We start from the raw sequence: 5,546 nt of genomic DNA on the forward strand, positions 1-5,546 counted from the left end.
GCCCCTGCCCAAGAGTACCCCTTGCCCCACAGGGTTCCAGTGGAGGAACCTGCAGGGAGACACTTTGCAACACACTCCACCAAGTCTGGAAATCCGGAGGCAACTGGGCAGAAATATCCAGACCCCAGTACAGATGGAACAAGGGCTGGAAGAGAAAGAGCTTTCCTGGGTCCCTTTATGAATGGTACACAGCAAGCACTGCATAAAGATCAGACTTGTGAATACATCTGATGAACTAGACAGACCTCACAAGTGCCCCTGAGAGCCAACTAGCTTCTCTGCCTTCCCCTCTCCCCTCCTTCTTCTATTTGTTTCCTAGGGCTGCTATTACAAAGCACCACAAACTAGCTGGCCTCACACAGCAGAAATATATTCCCTCCCAGATCCGGAGGCTAGAAGTCTGAAGCCAGTGTGTCGGCAGGGCCCTGCGCTGTCGGAAGGCTTAGGGGAAATCCTTCTTTGCCTTTTCCAGCCTCTGGTGGGTGCTGGCCCTCCTTGACATTGCTTGGTTTCTCATGCAACACTCTAATCCCTGCTTCTGTCCTCAGGAGGCATTTTTCTCTGTGAGTGTGTGTGTGTGGGGGCGGGGTGGGTGGGTGGGTGGGTGGGTGTGGGTGTCTTATAAGGACAGAGGTCACTGGGTTAGGACTCGTACCAATATGGTGTGATCTCTTCTTAACTAATTCTCTCTCCAAAGATCCTATTTCCTTTTTTCTTTTTTTAATATTTTATTTATTCATTTGAGACACAGAGAGAGCACAAGCTGGGGAGGGACAATAGGAGAGGCAGAGAGAGAATCTCAAATCAGCTTTGCACCAAGCATGGAGCCTGACGCCAGATTCGATCCCACAATCCCGAGATCATGATCGGAGCCAAAATCCAGAGTAGGCTCCTCAATCAAAGCGTCCTCTGAAGCCACCCAGGTGTTCCAGAAGTCCCCACCATTAAGTCCTTCGTCCTATAGACCCATTTGCCTGGGGGTAGCTACTGAAGGTTTCCCGTGTATACTTCCAGACTGAAAAAGCATACATATCTCTATCCTTCTTTTTTTTTTTTAAGATTTTATTTGCTTATTTGACAGACAGAGATCACAAGTAGGCAGAGAAGCAGGCAGAGAGAGAGGGGAAAGCAGGATCCCTGCTGAGCAGAAAGCCCAATGAGAGGCTCGATCCCAGGACCCTGAGACCATGATCTGAGCCAAAGGCAGAGGCTTAACCCACTGAGCCACCCAGGCGCCCCGTATCTCTATCCTTTTAAAAACACAAATATGATCATACTATGTATACTGCTTTGAACCTTGTTTTTTTTTTAACTTATCAATATTTTCAGGGCATGGATTCATATCAGTATATATATCTCCATCTTTTTAACTTTAATGACTGCTTAATATTCCATATGTATGTATATATGTATGTATATATGTATGTATCATACACTTGTAATCAGTCCCCTATTTATGGAAATTTGGATTGTATCTTTTTTGAAAATAAACAGTGTTACAAATAAACATACAGGGGGGCGCCTGGGTGGCTAAGTGGGTTAAAGCCTCTGCCTTCGGCTCAGGTCATGATATCAGGGTCCTGGGATTGAGCCCCGCATCGGGCTCTCTGCTCAGCGGGGAACCTGCTTCCCTTCCTCTCTCTCTGCCTTCCTCTCTGCCTACGTGTGATCTCTGTCTGTCAAATAAATAAATAAAATCTTTTTAAAAAGACAAATAAACATACATATGTCTTTGTGCACATGCATACTGCAGGATGAGGTCTTAGAAGTGAAACTGTAGAGGCAAATAATAGCTGAGAACAGCTAATGTTTATTGAGAGGTTCTATTCATTCAACCAGTCAGCAGACGTTCATCAGGTACCAACTGTGCGCCAGACACAGTTCGGCAGGTAGGGGCTAACTGTCTGAGAAAGACAGACAAGGAATCTGGTGTGAGCACTCTGAAGATGTAATCTTGTGTACTTCCCACATGAGCCCTATGACGTAGTACTGCTATCTCCGTTTTTCAAATGAGAAAATTGGGCATAAGAAAGGATAGTAAGTGAAGTAATTTTACTTAAGTAAACTCCCCAAAATCACACAGCAAGACTTTTGAGCAGAGGAGTGACATAACATGACTTATTTTTATTTTTTTAAAGATTTTATTTATTTATTTGATGGACAGAGATCACAAGTAGGCAGAGAGGTAGGCAGAGAGAAAGGAGGAAGCAGGCTCCCTGCTGAGCCAGGACCTTGAGATCATGACCTGAGCCTAAGGCAGAGGCTTTAACCCACTGAACCACCGAGGTGCCCCCCGACTTATTTTTAATAGGATTTCTCTGGCTGCTGTGATGGGAACAGGCAGAAGATAAGGCAAGGGTAGAGAAGGGGAAACGGCTGGAAACTTTCTGCAATAACACAGGCAAGTGATGATGGTGATAGGACCAGGGAGGTACCAGTAGGAAGAGTGACAGCCAGATTCTGGATATACTTTGCAATTAGAGCTGACAAGATTTTACTGAGATGGGGAAGCTTAGATTCGATGAATAATATTAAGAAATTAGGTTTGGGGCATGTTAAGTTTGAGATGATTATTAGAAATCTTGGTGGTGTCATCACACGGACAGTTGGATGATCTAGTCTGAAGTTCGAAGGAACAGTCTAGGCTAAAGCTATAAATTTGAGAGTCCTCATCATATAAATGGTACATAAAGCCACAGAAGTCAATGAGATCATCAAGGAGATGGGATAAAATGGACAGACCCAAGGACTGGGCCTTTAGGTACTCTACATTTAGAATTGAGGAAGCTGAGGATGAAGCAAAAGAAAACTAAGAAGGGGCCAGAGAGATGAGAGGGAATCTGGGAGAGCGTGATGTCCTGGAACCCAATTTAAGAAAGGAAATACCAAGTGACAGAGGAGGGGGTCCACGATAAATGTAGTAAGATCAATTAGGATTAGGATGAAGACAAAGATTAACACTGGATTTAGCCATGTAGATGCCAGTGTGGGCCATGCGGAAAGCAGTTTTGGTGGACTGGCGGAGGCAAAATCTGATTGGAGAGGGTCCAAGAGTAAATGGAAGGAAAGGAATTAGCTTTGCCAAAATGGGAAGATTTGTAGGGACACAGTTAAAAACATATGTTAATATATATTTATAAACAAATGGGAGAAATATGTTTATGTGCTGTCTGAAATTATCTAATAGAAAAAGGAAATCCATGATTCAAAGAAGAGAGGGGGAGAGTGCTGGCGCAATGTCCTTACGGGAGAGACAGGATGCAGTCTGGCGCATAAGTGAACCGGTTCACTTAGAAACCCAGTAACAGCCACAGTGACAGACAAAGGGTAGGGTGTCTGGGCACATACAAGTAGGTGATAAGAGCCAGTGAGCATTCTCTTCTGATCGTTCCTCGATTTCCCATGAAATAGGAAGCAAAAAATATCAGCTAGAACGGAGATGGGGGAAGAGGTGTTGATAGTTTGAGGAGAGAGGAGAGTGTGTAACAGTCGTGTGGGACAGCAGAAGACGTAACACACAAGGAAACACAACGTAATTGCTAGGCAGCATTAGAGGACTGCTTGAGGTTAGCAGCCATGAATTAAAAGTGAGACAACTGGGGCACCAGGGTGGCTCAGTCGGCTCGGTTAAGTGTCCAACTCTTGATTTCAGCTCAGGTCATGATCTCAGGACCCTGAGATTGAACTCCCACTGTGGGCTCCATGCTGGGGGCGGAGCCTGCTTGAGATTCTCTCTCTCCCTCTGCCCTTCCCCCATTCGCTCTTTCTCTGTCAAAAAATAAAATACAAATAAAAGTGAGACAGTGGTGCATGGTTTTGCCTTTTTTTCCCATGTCCATTCAGCTGCTTGGGTGCAGGCACAGAAGAGGTAGAGAGTTGAATTTTCCCATTTTTGTGGGTTAGCCAGAAAAGCTTAAAGAAATGAGGGTCAGGTAGGGAAGTTGAGAATGTATGCCAGAAACTGATTCTGATGACTGAGTTAAAAGAGAAATAGAGCCATGAGTCGATAAATTGAAAAAAGTGACATTGAAAAGAAGCTGAGATCAATGGAAGGAATTGATCAAGGGATTGTCCTCATGGGATCTAAAGTTGGTGGGAATTAGAATATCAGAAGAGGTAATAAATAGGGGGAAAAAACAGGAGATGGTGGTTGGAAATGAGAATGCCTGAAATTAAGAGCAAGAAGTGGTTCGGTTATTGGTTATGACAAGGTCTGCAGGGTATGAGCACAGGAACAAAGAGCTAGGGTAGAGCGGACAAGATTGTGGTAAGAAAGGTAAATAAACTGAGTGTGAAGGATACTGGATGGACCATCTAAGTGGTCATTAAAACCACCAAGAATTAGAGCAGGGGAAGAGTGGGTGAGAGATGGCTACCCAGCAGCTAAAACCCTCCAGGAACAAGGTGACATGACCCAGGAGTAGCTAGTGGGTGGTCCTTAGATGGTGGTCAGTAGAGTCTTATGACAGACTGAAAGTTGGGGAGTATTTTTGGGAGGTGGCAGGGACTGTGGTTCAGATTCAACAATAAGGAGGAAGGTCCCCCTTTAGGACCAGTGGTACAGGTTTGTGGAGGAAAATCCAGCCTCATTTTTAGGTCCTCTAGTAATTTTAAAGTTTTCATCATGTAGATCACAAATGCTCCTTGTTTGTTGATTCCAATGTTTATTATCATCCTGTTAAAAATGTACACAGGGTCTTTCTTTTGGACCCCTCCCATCTCCATATCCCCCTTGAACTCTGAGCTGGGTGTGCCCCTCCTGTGAGTTTCTGAGAGGTCTAGCCTCAGCTCTGTACCTCCTGCCCCGCTGGCGCGCCACTACCTTACCATCTCTCATTCTGACAACGGCAAACTAATTCCTGCATCCAGTCTTGCACTGAGAATCCATTCTCCACACTGCTGCTCTGGGGCGTTGTCCTATGGTTGTTCAATCTCCATTTAATAAGCACCTACAAAGTACTGAGTTACATGCTCAGCTCTAATGTTCAAATCTGATCATGTCCCTCACTCACTTGCGGATTATAATGGCCCCTCAATTCCTACAGGATAGATCCCACACAAGTGGCACTGAGGTATGGCCATAGACTGGATGCTGTCTGCCTTTCCAAGATCTTCTCCATCACCCCAACACTTACCCCCTCCCTGCTGGCCATCCATATCCCACCACCAACTTACCTTACTTCTGTCAAGTGTTGTGTTTCCCATCGCCTATTCCTGAAAAGGCCTCTCCCCTCCATTCTCCACCTGCTGGGTTCCTTTCATCCCAGCCATCCAGCTTTAGTCACCAGATTAATGAGTCTTCTCGGCTCTCCCATATAGATTGCAGTGTCCTCCCAAACCACTTGGTTTATTCCCCTACTGTATCACTTAACCTACAATGTTTTAATTATTTGCTTATATTCCCACAAGGTCCAAGTTCCCCTTAGAGAGAAGAGACTCTGTCTTATTTATTTTTGTATCGCTGGTGTCTAACTTAATGGGCAGTGTGTAGTCAGTGCTCATCTAACGTTAAGGAAAACATGAATTACGGTAGATAGCATTTACTG

Source organism: Meles meles, chromosome 8, assembly GCF_922984935.1.
Source record: "Meles meles chromosome 8, mMelMel3.1 paternal haplotype, whole genome shotgun sequence".
In the NCBI taxonomy this organism is placed as follows: Eukaryota; Metazoa; Chordata; class Mammalia; order Carnivora; family Mustelidae; genus Meles; species Meles meles.